Source organism: Mixophyes fleayi, chromosome 4 (genome assembly GCF_038048845.1).
Source record: "Mixophyes fleayi isolate aMixFle1 chromosome 4, aMixFle1.hap1, whole genome shotgun sequence".
In the NCBI taxonomy this organism is placed as follows: domain Eukaryota; kingdom Metazoa; phylum Chordata; class Amphibia; order Anura; family Limnodynastidae; genus Mixophyes; species Mixophyes fleayi.
The window spans coordinates 305,579,846-305,602,616 of record NC_134405.1 but is presented as its reverse complement, the minus strand read 5'-3'; the positions used below and the strand labels follow the sequence as shown (position 1 = coordinate 305,602,616).

Below are 22,771 nucleotides of genomic sequence, written 5' to 3'. Positions count from 1 at the left end.
CCTTTGACTTATGAATTATGGGTACTGCCATTATTTATTGATTATGGGAAAAAATTATTTTTCAGTAATTTATGGGCGCAAAAGTCATTTTCATTATATTACGGGACAAAACAATTGTTCCGTATATTAAGGGGCAATATTATTTTATTGCTAATGGGGTCAATAATTATTTGTGCCGGGCACAACACTTATTTCATGATGTAGGTACATTTATACTGCACACTTCTGGCACTACAAGTTCCAGCAGTACTTGGACTAAATAACAAGTTGAGCAGAGTAATGGCAGGTGAGTGTCAATGTAGCAAAATGTGAAGTAATGCATTTAGGCCATACATAATGTATACTTTTGAACTTTCATATGTTATGTATGTCTGTCATTTATATTTGTACATGTATAATATATGTTTGGATGCAATGCATATATGAAAAGTACAGTGTTCAATTTGACTTAATGCTAATGTGGAATCTCTCCCATAAAAATCATTTATTTGCTCTGTAATAGTTCCAATTTTCAGTATGTGTTATACTACAACATTTACATTTGGAAATAATTCTCTATCAACAAAGTTTTCCTGCCTTGCACACTCAACAACTATTTAAAGGAACAATAGTGTTCCTCTTGTAAGCTGCAATAGCATTCTCATGTAGATTGTGTTTCTCTGTGAAAATGCAGAATACAAAAGCTTTTGCATTTGTGACTACATTTCAAAGTGATGCTTATGTTAGATCTATAATTCTGACCCAAGTCTGCCTGTGGTGTCAAGTATATCTGGAAGCGCTTCAATCAGCTGGAGAGAATTGACACAGACCAAGTTCTGTATACAAGGAATATTCTCTAGTTTATTGATACAAAGATACAGGTTTTTATAGGCTACTGAATAAATGAATCCTACGTCATATGCATACAATAGTTTATACCACTAGTTTATGAGAAGCGCTACTGATTAACTTTCTCACGTATTCTTGAGGTGTTTACTTTTCTCCCCCTTCTAAGGACAGATGAGCCTATTATTTCTTATCTCAAGGGGACTTGGAGATATGCTATGTGCAACACCATGGATACAGCTCCCATACTACCAGCTGGATATGAAGCTCATTATTGTTTTCATAACTGGTTACATTCTTCAGGTGTTCTCTATTAGTTCAACTTCAAGGCCATAGGCTCACATATTGCAAAACTGCAAGTTAACAGAAAAATGAATAATCTCTTCTAGCAAATAATATTTCTATACAAGTTACAATAAAATGGCTGAACAAAGGCCTTATGAGGCCTTAACAAAAAATCATATTTAACATTTCCCATCTTTTATTCAATTTTCGACCCTTTCTCCTCCTACCTACCTAATCCTATCTAAAGAACCACATTCTTAATAAGCAGGTACTTATACACATGTAGGAGGCCACATGCATAGAGTTGGTCCCCTTAGGAATCTGTCAACTCATCCCCCACTAATAAGCCTGTGATCCTCCCTGTCCTAACTTGATTTATGAGGAGATGCATTTTGGCAAATGTCCATGTCTAGAAAAGATGGTTTCTTAGAAGATGGTTTCTTAAAAGATGGTTTCTTAAAAGATAGTTAATGAGTCTATAGTAGTTCTGCAGGCCTTGCATGTCCTTTGTTCAATCTTTAGTAGTTTCTTGTTGCAAACTCTGCAGTTCTTTGGCTTTGATAGTCCAAATAATTCATGACACTCATAGTCTGGTCAGGTTTCAGAAGTAATTTCTGTGATCATCAGAGGTTCGGGATTTTCAGTGGTTCCCTTTTTGGAGAGACAACAATCAAGTGTCAGTAACTTCTTAATCAGCCATATATTTAGTTTCATTATCACCTATACGATCAACAGGATTGCTAAACCATTTGCTACTAATGCCAATATTTCCAATATCCAACATGAATCATTACTGACAACTTTACCAATGAGGTTATGCATCTGCACAAAGACATTTTCAGAGTTTACTCTACTATGAGTGCAAATTGTTGAGCACTCCTTCCCATATGTTTCTCACAGTGGCATAGGCAATATGTCACTTAACTGTCTGTTTCATACTGGGTTAGGGAGGCCTTAATCCCTACTTCAGTCACAATTATTCTGGCAAGACATATCAATACAATGAGACAGTCATTACTATTTATCAGAACAAGACTCCCCTGATTTGAAGACTTTGCAGTGTTATGCGTGAATCCAGGTGTCTCTTTCCTGTACTTTCACTGCCATGGGAGTCGTCAACAGGACTTGATAAGGACCCTTGTATCTGGGTTCAAGACTTCTCCTGATGTGCTTTCTCACGACCACCCAGCCCCCCAGGGTGCAGTTTATGGGTACCTGTATCAAAATTAGGGTTTGCAATGGAGGAGAATATTTGACCATGTATTTCAGTTAGTTGTTTCTATAATAAGGCAACATAATTCAACAAATCACTATATACATGGTGTAGTTGCTATGGAAAATAACAGCCTGTTCTGTTTGCTGTGCCAAACAATATCTCATATGGTGTTAAACCTGTGTCTTTCCTAGCAGTATTTTTTACTGAGTGCAGGTAAACATGAGATCCATGGCAGACCTGTTTCAGCCATTATTTTCTGCATTTTCAATTTCAGTGTACCATTAAGGCGCTCCATACATCCTGAACTTTGGGATCTGTAGGGGGTGTGATAGTTTCTGGAATCCTTGCCCCGTAAAGTGTATCCCTCTGTCACTTACAATGACCTCTGGTACACCATATCATCAGATTACCTCATTCGCAATTTTCTTGGCTAATGCTTTAGCATTTGCTTTTCTATACAGCCATGTCTCCAGCCAGTGACTAAAGAAGTTGACACAGACAAGCACATTCTCAAAGCCCGAGCATTTGGGAAGTTATAAAGTCTATCTGTATCCTCTTATAGGGATATTATGTCTGGGGTGTGCTTTTCCATAGGACAGACTTACTCGGGTTACTTTGTGCACAGACTAGGCATTCTGCCACTAACGACTGTGCTGCTTGGGCGAACCCTGGTACTATCCATAAGCTGCTAGTGAGTACAACCATAGCATCTTTTCCCAGATGCACTTTCTCGTGTGCTATATTGGCCATAATGGGATAAACTACTTTTGGCAGACACAAACGCTGACCTTTACACCACTCCTTGCACTTCTAGTGCTCCATGTATTGCCCAAGTCTTTTTCTTATTTTCTGTTGCTTGTCTTTCCATAAGTTGGAGTGTGCTCTGGTCAAACAGGGGTCAGGGGGTCACCATGTAAATAGACTCCCCTTGGGGTACTGGGGCTATGGCGGCTTCTCGTGCGGCCTGGTCTATTTCACTTAGCTTCGGGGGTAGTATCTCTGTGTGTGTCTTCATCTTCATCACTGTTTGGAGGACAGCTGGAATGCAGTGAACAATGCCCTGGTATGTTCATCATATTGACTGGTTTGCTTGCTGAACCCATAAGGTCCCTACTTTTCCATACAGGGCCATAATCATGCGCAATTACAAATGCATAACTTGAATCAGTGTAAATATTTACTCTTTGTCCTTTTGCATATATGCATGCAAGTGTCAGGGCCTTTAGTTCAGCTTCTTGTGCTGACATGTGACTTGGTAGAGTCTGTTGAATCACTATTTCTGTGTGTGTGGTTACAGCACACCCTGTATACGGGACAGGATCTATGTGATAGTGTGAACCATCTACAAAAAAAAGAGTGATGTCTGCATCTGGTAATGGTTTATCTTTAATGTGAGATAAAACCAGAGATTCTTGTTTCATTAGTTCTATGCAATCATGTTCAGAAAAATTTTGTTTGCATTTTTTTTTTTTCCTTTCTTTCTGTTCAAGCTGGAATGGAATTCCCCCAAATCCCTAGGGTAACCCCAATATATACAGGTACTTCTCCCATCTTTTGAAACTTGCTGCAATAAGGCAGCAGGATTCAACATTGTGCACTGCTTAAGTGTAACGTTACTGGGAGTAAGCAGTGCTACTTCATTAGGATAGGCTTCAGTAAGGAGCATGTGGAATCCAAGGAAAAGGTTCTTGGTTTCTGAGTTCCACAAAGTTTACACTCATTAGATGGAGTGTACAGTACAACGGTTAAGACAGATGTGGTAACTTTAATTCTTCTGGAAGAGAAACACTTAGCTTAAATAACCTGTTAATAAGCCACATCATCAGTTCTATTAGTGTATATAATAATGTGTTGGGCCACAATACTCACAAACACATTCCTGCATTGGGTGTAAACCCCTGTAGTCATGGGTTGCTCTTTTCTTTATTTGGTTGGGTTAAACTTTCATATTAGAATTTTCTAATTATGTATAATGATCTATACATTACTATGGGCCTGATTCTGGTTCTTCCAAACTTGGCTTTCCTTTCTAGTCTAGTACACATCTACAGCGCACAGCAAAGGAAAATAACGTGCAATCTATATTCCTCCTGCTAATATCAATGAACTCCCCTCTCTGGTCTCCCTTGGACCTTTAAAAAACTTAAAATACAGTTTACTCAGATTCCCCTTGTCTGAAGGTCTTAACATATATCTGTGAACATGAGAGGCTCTGGGGCCTCTTGTGCTTCCTTTTTTTTTTTTTTTTTTTTTTTTCTAATAAAAAAGGAAAGGGAGGAAGAAAATACACAGTGCGCTCGGCAAGTGTTATATGTCACTCATTTCACAATAGGAGGGAATGTCCTTTGTGCTGTATATCTTCATACTTAGTAAATCTGGCCGGTAACAAATGTTTTGCTTGTGCTTGGTTTCTGTCACAACGTACGATACCGTTAAGGTAACTGGGTGTCCTAGCACAATATCTATACTCTTTTCAAGCACTAAAGCAGAGTAGTATGCAAGTGACCTTAGCTTGCGACCATGTATTTGTGTCAGTACTCCTTGTACATGTGCACTGACTTCATAACAAAATAATGTGAAAGGCTTGTCATAATCTGGCAAAGCCAGTGCTGGCGCTGAAGTTATTTCAGCTTAAAATTGGTTAAACATTTGGTTCTGCTCAGAGGAGAGTATAAATGGCTTGCTATGATCCAGAAGTGCTAATGCAGGAGCACATACAATTGCTCTTAAAGTCTTAAATCTTTTTCATTTCTGTAAAAATATAGAATTCCCATCAATGCATTACCATACCCACAATAAAAAGAATTATTTACAGTATATGACAATTATAGCACAGTAAATAAGGGCAGTAAATGTCTTTACAAACACTGATTTACTCAAAACTGTAATGAGGATACAAATAAAAACCTTTTGCTTTCTGCACATACAGAAAAACCACCTAGTTCATGCATTTGCTATGTGAATAGCACATAAACTCTAATATCTCTTCCAAAACAAGGTAATCATTACTCAGAAGAGTTTACGTTATTTAAATCCTTCATTAGTTTATACTTATGTTTGTTGTGGTGCAAAGATGGTGCATTGGAAGTTAAATCAATGCAATCTGGATTGCCTAATGGGTCTTTGCAGCTGGAGACCTGTGAATAAAAAAACTTTTGCATAGAGATTAACATTTATTTACTAGGAATTACTGTAACTGTAACATGCGTGTATACTGTTATCAGGTAACCAGTGAACAGCTGCTAAAAGCATAACTGTGACGCTATGCGTTCCATGCCTTGATTTCCTCAAAGGGGCAGTCCCTAATTTCACAAATAGAGAATGTCAAAGTGACGAGACCTGGGCGAGTGTTCAAAGCCACTCCTTTCTTATCATCTCTTAGTACAGCCCTTTTAAATGACACTAATTAAATTTCCGGGTTTAGAAACATTCAATCTGGAATCTTGGTTCCAAGTATTCAACCATTTTAAAAGCAGCATTGTCTCATAAATCAGAGTACTCTCGTTGGACACAATACATTGTGTCTGTAAATCATTCAACATTTTCTCAACAAAATTTCTCTCCCGTGACCAAATATTCACACATATTTCTAGATTCTGTGATTTTCGTGTTCAAAGTAAAAATATATTCACTTAAGTCTCGCTCACAGACGACATTTTATCTCGTAACATTTCTTTAAAGGCATAACAAACCCTCCTGATTTCTGAGAACATTCATCAGCGCCATTTTAACACAGATAAAAACAGCATGTAAGCTCACTCCCACAATTCTCAACTTCATTAAAGAGAAAGCTATATTTCTGAACTTCAGAAACAAAATTATTTTGTTCAAATACAGAAACGGCTTGTTGGATCCCAGCCAGCTTTGTTCTGACACTAGTACTTATAGTGATAATGTACATTATTTACAATCTTGTCCGTGCAATCGGACCAAACATTTTAAAACTTCTTTTGTATCTTTTTAAAAGCTTATCATTAAGCAATGAATGTACAACTTTTTCAACCTTGAAACATGTCTCTTGTAAAAAACGGACAAGACAGACAAACATTGTGATTTAAAGTAAATCAAACATCTCCCTTATAGAGCACTAAGACAGAGAACAAACAATGTGAATTATCACGGATCTCTCTCACACGCAGTAAGACGGAGACAAAACTCACATACAGAGAAAGAAAACTTAACTGACATCTTCCAGCCTACTGCTGTGGAACTACAAGTCCCAGCATTACACTAAATACAAGTTAGCTTCAACATGTTATCATCAATCAGCACTCCGGACACATTTTTTTAATTTTACATACATTGTCAAAAAACAAAAAACAGTGTGCTTCTTATCTCAACACACTGAAATCATTTACACAGAATAAGGGAGGGGCACATTTCACTTATTCAGCTGCACAGGATCAAACATACATTTATAATATACAACCTACTTGATTCATTATTCAGCTTCCGATGCATTTAGCATATCCACATATATTTCGACTTTTCAGATCTCTTAACTTTCCTGTGCCACCTCAAACAATCTCTTGGGGTTTGATCTCAATACCCCTTTGTTCTTGTCACATTACCACTTGCAACACCTTTGTTTCTCCATCCACACATATCTTTGGCTATCCCCGCTTTCTTGAAAAATTCCCTGCAGACCTTCTACTCCCCCATTTCCTTTAGTCTTTGTGCATCATATCTATGAGGGAGCTGCTGTCATTTGTTTACTATCTATATTACTCGTATTGACAGTATTCTGTTGAGTCCAAATCGGGACTCTTATCTAGTTTCTGTGGGTTGTCCTTGCACTGGACGTCCTGTTCTGTGGACTCCTTGTACTGGATGTCCGTGCTAAATAGCTTCTTTGACAGTATCTGGGACGAAGGTCTTTTGGAAATCTCTCTTACACAATTTGGGCAGATTACAGAATCTCCCTTCTTTGATATACCTCTGGGGATGGTGTCTAAAATGTTCACTCAATGTTCAAAACAATAACTCTCTAAATCCCTCTATTCCATTACATGCTTCTTTGATCAATGTCTTATGTGACTTTTATGCTTTATACATCATACATAGGTACAAACACATGCACTCAAAATTCAATCATCTTTCAAAAATCTAATCAACAATACAATTACAGTAAACAAATTGGGTTAATACTGTATTATATTAATCAGATGATACTTGAGACTCACAAATTCGCGTGTCAGGTGCCTCAGACAGACATGAGGTGACCCAGACTAGGAAGACCAACGAGTAGAAATCTACTGACCGCGGATGTTGGGGTTCAATGTGCTGGGAAACCTCCGTTGTCTGTCTTGTAGCCTGCTGGACAGCGAATCTCTGTGGCGACCTCCAAGTTGTTAGATCTATAATTCTGACCCAAGTCTGCCTGTGGTGTCAAGTATATCTGGAAGCGCTTCAATCAGCTGGAGAGAATTGACACAGACCAAGTTCTGTATACAAGGAATATTCTCTAGTTTATTGATACAAAGATACAGGTTTTTATAGGCTACTGAATAAATGAATCCTACGTCATATGCATACAATAGTTTATACCACTAGTTTATGAGAAGCGCTACTGATTAACTTTCTCACGTATTCTTGAGGTGTTTACTTTTCTCCCCCTTCTAAGGACAGATGAGCCTATTATTTCTTATCTCAAGGGGACTTGGAGATATGCTATGTGCAACACCATGGATACAGCTCCCATACTACCAGCTGGATATGAAGCTCATTATTGTTTTCATAACTGGTTACATTCTTCAGGTGTTCTCTATTAGTTCAACTTCAAGGCCATAGGCTCACATATTGCAAAACTGCAAGTTAACAGAAAAATGAATAATCTCTTCTAGCAAATAATATTTCTATACAAGTTACAATAAAATGGCTGAACAAAGGCCTTATGAGGCCTTAACAAAAAATCATATTTAACACTTATAAAGGAAATAAAGCTCAAATAATAAAGCTAGCATACTGGTTGTAGTTGCTGTGATAATTATACTGTAAATGTCCTTGTGTATAGTAAGTATCCACTGATCTGCAGTCTGTATAGAGCATTTCTGTTACATAAGAGACTGCAAGTGAATCACAGAAACTCTGACTTATGTATTCCCCATTGTTATACAAGATAGAAAAGTACCACCCTGTGAAGCTATGTCTCCTTTTCTAAGGGCTGAACATAGAGCATATTAGGCATGGTTAGTGCTGGGATCTCCAGGGCCCCACGGCCAGAGTTTTCCCTATGGGGCTTCGTCCCCATAATCCCACACTTAATCCAAACCATTCGCTGTTCGTAAGGGGACAATATGGAGCATGTCACCTGCGCCAAAAAAGAACATTTTTGTCGCAGGTGGGCAGGCGGAGCACCGTGGTAAGCGTGGTGTTTTTACCCGACTTACTGAGTTCCATCGACCCGGTAGACAGGTTTATTATAAACACATAAAACACATAAAAACACATAAAAATGTCTGAATGGATTGAGTCCTCCTATGCTGTAAGTTGCAGCACAATATAGCTCCCAGCAGTGGTGGAAGTGGGAGGATATATGGTGGTATGCAAACTGTCCCTTCTCCCACTACTTTAGTTGTAAAACTTTAAAATTCCGTTTACTTACATTCCAATTACATTTTCCATACCGCTGCTTCTACACTTTCACTTCGACTACTGGTTCCCAGTGATTCAGAGTTTAAAGTAGCAGACGGGGTTCCCTATTTGTTATAGGGGAGGACAGTTCAGAAAGACTGGGTAACAGATCAAATGTCTAATAGGGGCTTAACCCTCTCTTGGCCATTGCTGCATTCCCTAGACTAAAATACTACTAAATGCAGACAATTAATTAATTAAATACATTGTACAAAGCGCACTGGATGCACACCGCAAACCTTCCTTAGTCCAAACAGCACAACTTGAGGGAACACTTCTGCAAACTATAAATGTGTCTTGGATGGCAGATAGGTAGAGAAATCAGGAGAGGGGCCCTCTAGAAAGGTGTAAACGTCACATCAAAGTCCAGTCTCCTACCACTTTAGAATGACCAGTTTCATTAAATTCTATATTCCTCTTTTTCTCCTAAAATACTGATCAGTTTATCCTAAATGGCTCACATTAATCATAAAAGTGATGTGACAATCGTAATAATTTTTTACATGTGTATGAAGCTTTCATTACACTGCTCGGAGTGCCTAGAATGTGCTTCTCTGCCAAGCAAAGAAAATATGTCCCATTTAAAATATAATATGAAATTCGAAGAATAACAGTACCAAACAGGGACAAAATTCAAGACCTTTCAAAGAGTGAAATTGACAGTGTGTCCTTCTGCCCAGCAAAATGAAATCTTGTTTTGTTCTGTGCCACAAAACAAAACTCCCCAGTGTCCTACTCCACAAATTGTATGTAACAATCTCACTCCTTCCAACTCCACCCTTCGGGCAAATGCCTCGGTCCTGCTCTGTATATCTATGGGATTTGGTGGACGTTTCACTGGACTTGAGCAAATCCACGCTATCAGCAGCTGCAAGGATTATCCATCACTGTTCCTCCGCCATATTGTGGTTTATAAATTCCCTCCATTGGCATAAACCACAAGGAAAAACGACAGCATAAAAGAACTTTCTACTCTAGCAAATTCTACTTTGTTTCATATTTCAAATTCGATCTATTGAACACAATATATCACTTTATCATTCTGAGGTTTCATAGGCTAAATCACCTTTTGCAAAAAAAAATTTATTCATATTTTTTAATTAAAGCCCAGGACACCTAGAGATTTCAGGAAGAAGAAGATTTAATGCCTTCCTTATCGAAATGCACATTGTAATTTCAGAAGGTTCTACAAATATTATTAATGATTGTTTATTATTCAAATATATCATCATTACGAGATATATTTTTCAATCCTACTCTGTATCTGTTAGATTATACTCATGTCAGCTATCTAATGTGCTTGTATTTCATACCAATGTGGTGTTTGATCTGGTAATATATTTTAAGCTTGTCCTTTTATATACCGAAATGTTAGTGATTGCCTGGAAAAGGTCAGAATAGAATGATATGTATAGATGCTTGCGCTGGTTGTAATCATTTTTATTACTACTATATGAAAAAGCATATACAGATGTGACCTAGGTATGTACAAATTCCAATGTAAGTTGATGTATAATTTTATTTTATTGCCTTAGGAAAATCGAGATTAAGATAGAAATACTTTTTTTTATTCAAGATAAAAGTTTGCAGAAAAATACAACAACCCAAAACCATACACTATTCTTTCCACTTTCTAATGTAGGAATTACAAAAGTACGAAATTAAAAAGATGTTGAATAAGTATATTGAAACAGACAAAAGCTTAATGTGTGCGTTCTTTCAAAACTGCAGGTAGTGTTCTCAGCGTGCAGTCACTGTACAAAGCCTCTTTGAGGTTATGTGGCTGTTTTGGTGCTTTTGTTAATGTTTATTTGTGAATTTGAAAAAATGTGGACTCGAAGTTCAAAAATCGCTTTATGATATCATATGCTTATTATTATATATGCTTAATTATGATTATAAATCATACTTGCTGAGTCGACCACTACGTCTGGTAGACTCCCAGACACCTGAGAATGTAGACTATCCTCCCGGATCTCCTCTTGCAAAGGTGATGGGGTCTTGAAGGTGCAATTTGAGGGGAGGATAGGCAAGTATTTTATTGTTCTTATTGCGGTAATGCTCCCAGTTATAGAAGCAGCACATGAATTAGCGAGCCTAGATGGGTAGTATAAAGATTGCATCTCCATCTTGGCTGGGAGATGGAAGAAGCTGGGTGAATTAGGATGTTTCTCCCTGAATGAAGACTGGGGGTATATTTACTAAACTGAGGGCTTGAAAAAGTGGAGATGTTGCCTATAGTAACAAATCAGATTCTAGCTGTCATTTTGTAGAATGTACTAAATAAATGATAACTAGAATCTGATTGGTTGCTATAGGCAACATCTCCACTTTTTCACAACTACAGTTTAGTAAATCTACCCACATGGAATATAGGACTGTGTTACGTCCACATGCAAAAAGAAGATTTCATTTTCTGGAATATGATATTTAAATGAGGGTCCTGGGAGGAAATAAATCCTTTTCTGTGCATTACCTATTTCCAGGCACTAGGAAACCCCTCGGTTTGCCTATGCTGATGAACACCTATCTCCTATCTGTTCTATGTTCACTATCGCAAAGTGGCCTACTTTGCGATAGTCACCGGAGATGAGAGCAGGTAAGATGCGGTGAGGGATACGAAGATCCCTCTATCGCAATGCTCTCCCCATAGACTTCAATGGCTAACGCCATGTTCAGATGACGTTAGCCATCGGGCACAAGTTGTGAATTGTTTTTATTTTCAAAACTTGTTAACTAACGAAAAACAGCAGTCCTCATAGACTGCTATTGCTTACAATAACAGTGACACTGCAGCAGATATCTCTGATATCTGCCGCGATGCCCTAGTTTTAAGTTTGCAGTTGTTTGCGGAGCTTGCTAAAAAGGCCCCAAAATATCTAATAAAACTGAATTATGAGCATATTTTAGAACACTGCATATGTCTCATTTTAAGCTATAATTCTGCTCGCTATAAAACAATAGTACTTTATGTCAATTTATGTAAAAAATTTTAAAGTATGTTTTTTATTTTATGGTGAAATCTAATGTGTCTCATTTGTGTCACTTTAAGCATTTTTAGCTAGTGTTTTGCTCTGCAAATGGGCGCAATTCAGTTATTATCAATTCCCTTGAGATATCAGCGTTGATCATATTATCATAACCCTATCTATAAAGACGGGGTGAATATATTACAACACAGATTTACATAGCGAATCTACATATTGTTGTTCTAAAAACAAAGATTTCAAGTCTGATATGGACAGCAAAAAATGTATAAATAACAAGTGAATACGTTATACACTGGGTGCATACACTGTCATTATTTCTTGTTGAATTTTCTATGGTGTGTACCTAGTAATGTTCCTTGGATGTAGATGTTGGATGTTTTCTCCCTTCAGTTCTCGGTCTAACATACTTCACATTAATGGAAGGGGCGAGACTTATAGATAATCGGTATGCCTGATCTGTTCAGCTGCTAAATGCCAGCTTTTATTATGTATGAGAATCTGAAAGGTATGCCACTAACATGTTAGGAGAAGCAATGGAGCTAAATGAGATTTCTGGGTGGGGGATAAAGAGAACATTGTTCATTATTGTGTATTTGTGAGAACAAGGAAAACAGTAGACATGGAAAAGCAGAATCATCATCATCATAATTATAAGGCACAACAGATTCCTCAACACCGTACGTCAAGGATGCAACAATGCAAAACAGATACATATAGTAATAATCGCCCCGATCGCCCCCCCCCCCCCCTGGATCCGCCACTGGTACAGGTTGTTACTCTGCTCTCCTGTCATTTCGGTTATCTGGAAGTCTCAACTCACATTCAAGTAAACCAAATTCTCCATGGAATGATAGATGGACAGAGTCGAGTGACTCCCATACCAACTACAAATAATTTTTAGGACTGTGGACTTTCTGAGGCTTTGGAGAGTGTTCCAACATCTTTGTCACAATATCGGAGCAGTTTTAGACAGGGCTTCATAATATTAGGAAGAGTGAAGTCTCCAACAGACAAGTGGAGTAATTGTTGGAGGGAAATGCACTAAACTTGGCAGTATTTCTCAAAGAGAGAAGTATAATGAGACTTCCGATTGTGATAAAACTATACATACATGAAATATAAAAAGTGTCTTGGACTAACCCATCTGATATTGTAAAATCCAATGGCATGATGCACGAGAAACCATTGTAAAATCTGAGTCATTTAAATCCTATGTGTCACAAGGTCCCTATGTGGTAGGAAAGGGCTGTACAGTTCATAAGGAGGATGCAGCTTTTGAATTTTAAAACAGAGATCAATAAGCTATTATAATAACAATCATTGCTTGTTAATTAACTACCAGTGGTGAGCAGACATTGTGAGGTCACAAGGTTCATTAACTACAGCTCCTGTCAATCACACTGATTCCATGTCAGGACCAAGGCAATAGTTTTCCTTTTCAAAGTTATTGCTTAACATTTTTTTTATATGAATGAACGACACTTGAAACTGTTTCACTTTTAAGAAGAAAGTCACAATAATATAGTTTCTTTATATAGCTACCTGTACTGAAAATATATGGTTTATGTTACACTTGAAGAAAAAAATCTAAGCCTCTATAAATCAAACATAAGCCACATTTTATTAGTATTTTAATGCTGAAACAGATAAGGATCAGGAAATACAGTAGATACTGTATTTATTTTTAGCAACATGGTAGATAGAGATGAGTACTGTGTACAATATTTGTCCGCATTTGGCTGTGAAATTTTGCATATTTCGCCAGTAGAATTTGGCATTAACTGTTCCCAGTGCTACCCCAAGTGCACCGCACAGCAAAATTAATTAACCATCAGCTTCCCATCTCTTCATAGACTTTAGATTCAGAAAAAAGTAAATTTTCAACATCAATATGGAATTCTATGTAGTATAATGTCAAAGCCAACCCGGTACTGGAAGGCTGCATTACTGGAACTTTGCACCTCGGGAAATGACCTGTTCCTCAGTGAATTTTGTTACATTTAATGGTAGAATTGTTAATTGAATAAATTCCACATAACAAAACAGGGGCACTAGCAGGGATCAGTAAGAATTTATAAAATGTCAAATTTCAGTTCCATCCACCTCTTCATCAGTTATCATTATCAAATGTTTTCTGACTTCATTATTGAAAAATCTTATTTCCAACAGACACATGTGAAATCTCTTTAATTTGTTGTACACATATAGTATTACTCTAATGTAATATATTTAGAAATGTAAATTTACCCTTAGGAATGACTACATAGCATTTAAACAACATTAATGAACAAAAATCAATGTTACTTTTTGTTTCTATTTTAGTTAAGTTATATTTTTAAAAATATATATATAAAACAAAAAACTTTGCTGAAAAAAGAATGTTTATCTCAATACTATGCCTTGATTTCTAGATGCAAGCCTCGATCTAATCCTGCAATTTTCCCACAGCACATAAGCAGTTGATGTACTAAAGAACATAGGTTTGCAGCAGTTTGTCAGATTTGTGTTCACCCCATCATTCTAATCAGATTAGGAAAAAATGTGGTCATTAGTTGCTTTTTTTATTCATTTGTCCCCAACTTCCCATGGTCTTGTCAAACTGTCAAAACATTACTAGCCTTAGTAAGTCAGCCTCTAAATCTCAGTCTGCTTCAGCACAGGTGTCCTAATCAGCTAGATCAGTGGTTCCCAAACTGTGTGCCTAGGCTTCCTGGGGTGCCTTGGCGATCTCACAGGGGTGCCTCGGCCAGGGCCAGTGGTAAGCAAGGCGGGGGACTAATTGGTAATTATTTTGGCTTAAGGGTGCCTTCAAAAAATTATGGAGACCCTAAGTGTGCCTTGAACTGAAAAAGTTTGGGATGCACTGAGCTAGATATTAACACATCTGTTCTTAAGTATGGGTGTCCCAAATGTCTGTGTGCCATCACTGACCACCAAGCAGGAGAATGTTTGCTCTTACCCAAGTTCTAAAGCTATCCTTACTCCTTCCTACTAAGAGGCTTGGTTAGCGGCAGTATACCATGTGTTTTATACTAACTCTTTATATACCAAAGACATACACCCTGCAACTAAGTTGAATAAAGTATCTAAAGTTTTATAAAACAGCTGATTCTTTTTTCATTGGCCCCACATTCATCGCAGCAACAACTTCAATGAGATTGTCAATTGTGAGGTCCATCTCATTTTAGAGACCACCCTGTGGACTCTCCTTTGGCCAGGTTGGATAGCTACACTTAATACAGTCCTAATTTTTATAATACACTTTTGAACAACATTTTCAGTATATAAGAAATTTAAGCAGATGGGTCTGTAGGCTTGTGCACCTAATGAAACATTTCTTGCTTTAATTAAGGATTTTTACAGTGTGTATCTAAATGGTTGAGTGTACTATCTCCTCTAAACTGAGAGAAGTGTAAACTGTGCTAATGAGGTTGCCCGCTCCCCCTACTTTGTATAGCAAGAAGTGTTTAATGAAATTTTGTTAGGTAAGGCAGTGCGACTGCAGTGCAACTGGATTTAAAAGGGGCTCTGGTGGTGTTGTATTTTGGGTAATTTGGCACTATTTTTTTTGGTCTGTCCTCCTATGCATTGGAATTATTTCTGGCATTGAAGAGGGCACTACTGATACAGAACTTAATGTAAATGTGTCTGCTATTTTTAATTGGACCCTAGCAGTGACCAATTAGATGGCATTGTAGCACCCTGTGCACGCTGTCAGGGCAGATGTACCATCCGCGAAAGGCATCAGAAGAAGTGGAGTGACAAGGAGTTAGACCTGGATTACTATTGGCCACCTTAATAGACATGTTGGAGCTGGACATTAACAATTGCATATTAGATCCCATAGACTGTAGAAATATAGATATATATTTTGGGAGGATTTGTGTGCTGGGGGCCTATTTATAAATTGCTGTGTTTGGACCTTCCTCTACTGTTTTGGTTATGCACAGATAACCCAAAGGAAGCATTTTGCTGTGAAAAATATCTACAATATAAAATACATTAATGAGATGCTCAGTAGACTAGTAAAATGAAATTTTACATGAGACTAAGACAGATGGCAGTGAAACCCTGTGACCAGTCTCTGCATGTATGTTGTGTTTTATCTGGCCCATAGTTTAACTCCCGTGACGGTACTTCACACTGGATGTTTCTGACCCACAGCTGTAAACGATGGACTTGCTCAGCCTCACAGGCTGCAGTTCTCATTAACACTAAGTAGGGTCGTTTACTCCATGTTGTGCTTGAAACCAAATCTAACACATGTTATCCTTTTTTTTTTATTTAAATAAATGACAAGTTCCATATTGGTCTGTAATGAAGCTTGGTGTCTTTCGCTGAGCCATCTGTTCACTTCTCATGAATCATCTCTCCAGCCCACAGATGCTCGGCCTCTCTTAAACAGAATTGCCTCGACTTTAAAATGAAACATGGTGTAAACTGCTTAATCAGGCAATGTGAAACTGTCCCAGAGCTTTCTGGGGTTTTACTATAGAAAAAAATAAAAGGTGAACGCTAACTGTGTGATGACAAGCGGCTGTCAACTTCCCTGCTGCCATGTGGTTTTGTGCGACAGGAACATTTGGATACGTGGAAACCAATGAACAGGAGCTGTTTATGGCTGAATTTTATACATCATTCTTCATTGCATAGGGAGTTTTTACTCTCTGATGTTCATGTTACACACATCCTATTGTTCCCCTGTGCCTAATAATTGCATATTGTGTGTCTGTATGCCAGTACAACAACCCTACCGCTCCTGTTTATATCTGATAACCTACTTTACATTATTTCCCCCTATATTGGAACTTATAATAAAGAAATATGCTACTCTTGTGGAAACAATAAAAAAAAATGAAATTACTCAATTTTGTCTAGCAAATGAAGGGCAGACTCGGAATCCTGGAATCAGACAATATGCAGAAGCAATTATTGCCGTGACTGTTTTGCTGAAAGTGTATTCATTTCTGCTAACATATGCTAAAAGCCTTTTAAAAGATAGCTTTAAAAGAGGAAATTGAAAGAAACAATCCTCACAAATGTTATGTTTTTTCCCCCAAAGGGACAGGAAATGGCTTCTTGGATTTGTATCAAATTCTTGTAGAATAATAATGGTTAATCACTGCGTTGTCAGTCACATAGGTAAGTGTTCTTTGGTTCTCCCATAATACTTCAAGGCAAGCATTGCAAAGCAGTCACGTATCATTGATCACTCACTACTCTACTTAGTAAGAACACTTACAGTACATGTAGAGTAGAAATGAGTGAACTGGGTGGGAAAAAGTACAATTCCACATAGGTGGAAGCCTGAACAGCAGCCTAATCAGAAACACACATGAGCCCAAAGACGGATACCAACTTTGTAATGCTACACTTTAACCAGCTTCTCTCTAAGCAGCAGCCAAAAACTATCCCCTTGCTTCTCCCTGTGTATTTTGCAATATCAATACAATTTTGCAGTGCAGAGACCAATTTTATATATTATATAATATCCACTGTATATGCACAGCCCCTTCTTTTTGTATAATTCCTAGCCTCCTTTTCATGTCCATAATTATCCTTTATTCGGCAACCTGTGACTCTTCAGCTGCTATAGAACTATAAATCCTTGTATATATGATGGGACTGGTTCCACAACAACTGGACAGCCACAGGTTGGCTAAACAAAATTGTATGGGAATATTGTTTAGATCAGGGATGCAACTTGTGGGTCTCCATCCGATATGGTACTACAAATCTCAGTATTTATTTTAAATGATTTTTGAGAGTCATGGGGTAAATTTATCAAACAACGGGTTTGAAAAAGTGGAGATGTTGCCTGTAACAACCAATCAGATTCTAGCTTTCATTTATTTAGTGCATTCTACAAAATGACAGCTAGAATCTGATTGGTTGCTATAGGCAACATCTCCACTTTTTCAAACCCGCAGTTTACTAAATATACCCTCTGGAATTTATTGTACTGTCAAGGGGTTGTTTGCTGCAACCTACCCCTTTAACGTAGAATTAAGTACTGGTGAAATATTAGCCAATATGCAAAAGCTTTTTAAGCTCTTTTTAAAATGTTTGTGCCAAGTACTTATTTCTGGAGGTGAGATTCATAAATATACAATAACTATTATTCATAGCAAATATCTTACCAAAGAATTGGACTTTTTCTTATCAAATACTAAAATAATTAAATAAGAGAAATATGTTTTATTGTCATGGTGATTTAATTACTAAATCGCAGAAGCAATGAGTTACAGAAACGTGCTTATTTCCATCTGCTTCAATGCTCCTTACATTGGGCATACTCTAGTTATGCTTAGGTTCTCTTGCCTACAGGAGTGCACCCATAAATGTACATTATTCTTCTCCCCTGTCCCCACAGGGGTCCCCACATTGCACAGTATCCTGTGCAACGGATAAGACTTCAGAGACAAAGCCCCTAAAACCAATAGGGGAGGGTGGGAATTAACATTCAACCCGAAGCAGCCCCGACTCTGCGCAGCTCATGTGGTGCACACGGCTCCTCCCCTTCTGGGCAGACAAGGAGCGCATCTCTGAGGTCTTCTGGGAAACCGGAAACCCCCTCTAAGTGCATGCCCATCAAGATACTGTATAATGGTGGTATCACATTATGTAGCAGCTACACATGAATCCAGGAGCGTATCTAGAATATATATTGGGGGAGGGGGATTTAGTCCTCACCCCTTTTTTTACTGTTATCAATGGGCTGTCTCTGGCCACACCCTATGTGCAGGTCTGTTCCAACAGACAGGCAGGCACAGTATGCTGCCCAGCCGCTCTGATTGTGTTTAAAACACAATCAGAGCACAATGCTGTTGCTCCTCTTATTTCAGACACAGGACACATGTTTCATCGCCTCCTTGCCCTTCCCACTAAGGTATTGGACAGTGCCCCTTCATGTTAACAATGTTTTAATGTAATTTTGACGTCAATACTATAGTCACATAGTGAAGAGATTGCAGGTAAGTTGGAGGGAAGAGAAAGGCATGTGGTACACAAGCAGGTGAAAAGGGGGTATGTAGTGGTGAGGAGGTGGTATATAGGATACAAGCAGGTGAGTAGCAGACATGTGGGACACAAACAGTTCAGGATGGGGCATGTGGGACACAGGCTCGAGTGTTGGACATATAGGGCTAAGAATGGATTTATTATTATTTATTATTAATCTTTATTTATAGGGCGCCACGAGGTTTTGACAGAGCCGTACAAAAGAGAGACAGTGGACTGTACAGGGTAGAAACAGACAAAACAATATACAAAAAATACCAGGATTTCAAAGCTGCAAACATAGCTTGTACATTGAAGATGAAGCAGAAGAATAGTTAGAGAGACAGGAGGGACCAGGGCCCTGCTCGTGAGAGCTTACAATCTAAAGAGAGGACTAACAGACAGGAGGCACAATGGGGAGTCAGAGAGGATCAATCGCAAGAGAAGCGAGAGGCAGGACAGGGGAAGAGAGAGGCGAGGAAATCAGGCATGGACAGCAGGTTAGGTGGATGGCTGGTAGACTTTGAGTAAGAGGTGAGTTTTAAGTGCCTATTTAAAGATGCACAAATTAGGGGACAGTCGCATGGAACAGGGTAGGTCGTTCCAGTGGAGGGTGGCAGCCTGGGAGACATCTTGGATGCTGGGGTGGAATGAGGTGATCAGAGTGGAAGAGAGGCGACGCTCATTGGCCGATCACAGGGAAAGGGATGGGGTGTAAATAGAGAGGAGGATGGAGATGTAAGGGGCAGTGGAGTGGGAGTGGGCCTTATAGGTGAGGGTGAGAAGTTTGAATAGGATATTTTAGGGGAAAGGAAGCCAGTCCTACACTGGCAAGACAGAGAGGGTAGGCAGAAGAGGAGTGGCGGGAGAGGAAGATGAGTCTCGCAGCAGTATAGACCTGAGGGGGGGAAGGTGGGAGAGGGGGAGACCGGTGAGGAGAGGGTTACAGTAGTCAAGACATGAAATGATAATTGCGTGGATAATGGTTTTAGTGGCATCCTGAGATAGGAAGGGCCAGATGCAGGCGATATTGCGGAGTTGGAGGTGACAGGAATGGAATGGGTAATATATCTGTTGTATAGTAATGATATGAAAAAGTGAAGGTAATTTGATGGTAACTGTAATGGTCTTTTTTATCTGTAAATATTTGAACTGTTGGTTCATTATTGGAATTTATTTCAAATAATAAGATATATTTTTGACCATCCCAGGGTTCCTGGCAATTAATTGCAGCCAGTAAAGAGCAAACCAATGTATCACCATTTTGTTTGAAGATAATTAGTACGATTTTGCTTTTCAAAGAGTTTTGCTCTGAAAAACCAAGGTTTCCTGGCAATTAGTAAAAAAAACAAGATAAAGTTTACAACCTTGGTCTGAGGGATTACTACTGCAATTATTTGCAGACTGTCATATAAGGGGCTTCTTCCAGCCAATGAGAGCAAATGCAAAACAAGTTACATTTAGAAGCCTTGGCCCTTACTTCAGAATATCCTAGCAAGCTGTGTGCTTCCAATGTTGGGAAATTAGACAATAAAAGTAATATTAATACTTTTGATTTAATTTTTTTTGCTCATCAGCAGTTTAATTGCTTATTTTTAAATATAACATTGTCTTACAGATATGATTATAAAATTCACCGTGTTCCATTGAGTGTATATTACAAAATAATAAAACCTAGATATCAGTCATTATATATTCTAAGCAGGTGGGTTACTGAAACACAAGCTATAACTTATGTATTGTTCTATGAGGAGCTATGCATCACTCACCAGATCTTGTTTTACCTTTCATTGCACTGTGCCCTTTTTTTCTTTGCTTTTGAACTGATTACCACAAGGAATCTGAGCTTCTTTGATCTGTGGCTGCTTTATATGCAGTGGGAGTTCATAGGTATGCACTTTGTTCATACTAATTCCACAGGCAGACAGTCCACAAGAAAAAAACCTCTAAACTGTTATTTTGCTGGAATAATGTCACTTTTTATTTGAAGCACCATCCCTTTATAAACAGAAACGTCCCTGTCTTATTTACATTTGATAGAAAATGATGTCCCTCCTCCCATTTTCATCTGCCATTAACTTAAATCACTTTGCTGCTTTTTTTAATTGATGTTAAAGTTCACTGTATGAGAACCATTTATTTTGAAACTATTTCTAGGGACACTTTGTAGTAGAGCCATGAATAATGCGTGGTGCATTGGAAGTGTACACAGGATATTACACCGCTAAACAATATATGACATTAGAGACAGTGGTCCAAGTGGAAATTTAGAAGTGTTGGTATGTAAAATGTTATGGGAATGTATGTGAATGGGGTTTTACAATGAAGGCAGTAGGATAATTGGTTATATGGCATATCACTGTATACCAGCTCACTTCCATCATCTTCATCATCATCATTTATTTATATAGCGCCACTGATTCTGCAGCGCTGTACAGAGAATTCATTCACATCAGTCCCTGCCCCATTGGAGCTTACAGTCTAAATTCCCTAACATACACATACACACAGACAGAGAGAGAGAGAGAGACTAGGGTCAATTTTGATAGCAGCCAATTACCTACTAGTATGTTTTTGGAGTGTGGGAGGAAACCGGAGCACCCGGAGGGAACCCACGCAAACACGGGGAGAACATACAAACTCCACACAGATAAGGCCATGGTCGGGAATTGAACTCATGACCACAGCGCTGTGAAGCAGAAGTGCTAACCACTTAGCCACCGTGCTGCCCATCACTGACTAGAGGTGACACTCACACTAGAGTTGATATAGATAACTGCGGGTTTAAAAAAGTGGAGATTTGCCAAATGGCAACCAATCAGATTCTAGTAATCATTTATTTAGTACATTCTACAAAATGACAGCTAGAATCTGATGGTTGCTATAGGCAACATCTCCACTTTTTCAAACTTGTAGTTTAGTAAGTATACCCTTTAGAGTACTTACTTTTAGCATATTTATAAGTGCTATCCACCTTCAGTGTTGTAACCCAAAGAAAGAAATCTTATTGTATAGCTAAAAAAGCTGTAAGGAGCTGTAAAGACAATCAGTTAAAGTAATTTGAAGAAGGAAACTTTTAAAAAACAGGACTGTCCCTGGATGTCAGAGGTTGCTTGCAAAAACAGATGTAAGATAACTGCAACTCACACCATGCTTTGTAATCTGGCATGCTTGATATATTGTATGATGCAGCTTTGGATGCAACAGGAAATTGGAAGAGAGAAGCCAAGGTCATAAATAGGGTTGTATTAAGATTCAGCAACTCTATTCTCTGCAATCCAGATGAATTATGACTCAAAGCAAAGTAAATTTTAAAAGCATTCTGCTTGCTAGTCGCAGCTAGCCTTACAAAATCCCCTCTCCATTTTTCCCCGCCCACTTCCTATCAGTGATCTACAATCTTCATGGCAGAAGCTGGCACCCCAACACAATGAATGAAATATAAAGAGGGTGATTAAAAGTTAAAATGTTGGGCTGATTTGGTGTAGGCATAGCTATGGCTAAGTAATCCATCACTTCCAGAAATAACAGATTCAACAAACTTGAAAGGACTCACTTTTGCTGAGTGCATGCTTATAGAGAGTGCTCTAGGATGTGTTCTTCTGTACTTTTTCTCTCTGTCAAATGCTGCCAGCACTGTTGGTTGGCAGACGTAGCTGTAGACGATTTGAAATTTTACTGTGGAACAATTACAAACATCAAGTGACAATGACTGAGAACTTACAGCTGTCATTAGGCCCAACTTTAGTACCAGAACTATCAATGTGCACATCATGATCACTATCACAATCAGCAAGGAGAACAGCGCTGAATCTACAATTAA

General features: G+C 38.3%; 2 long non-coding RNA genes across 2 annotated transcripts in view; one reads left to right on the top strand and one right to left on the bottom strand.

Annotated features, from left to right (window-relative positions):
* Positions 1-22,771, top strand: part of LOC142150171 (uncharacterized) — a 131,243-nt gene that overhangs the window by 44,712 nt on the left and 63,760 nt on the right. The gene's annotated exons all lie outside the window — the stretch shown is intronic.
* On the bottom strand, positions 814-5,371 carry LOC142152889 (uncharacterized). The gene is made up of 2 exons (XR_012691412.1): positions 4,833-5,371; positions 814-4,114 (listed from the first exon to the last, which is right to left on the bottom strand). It is a non-coding gene; the product is annotated as an uncharacterized LOC142152889 (long non-coding RNA).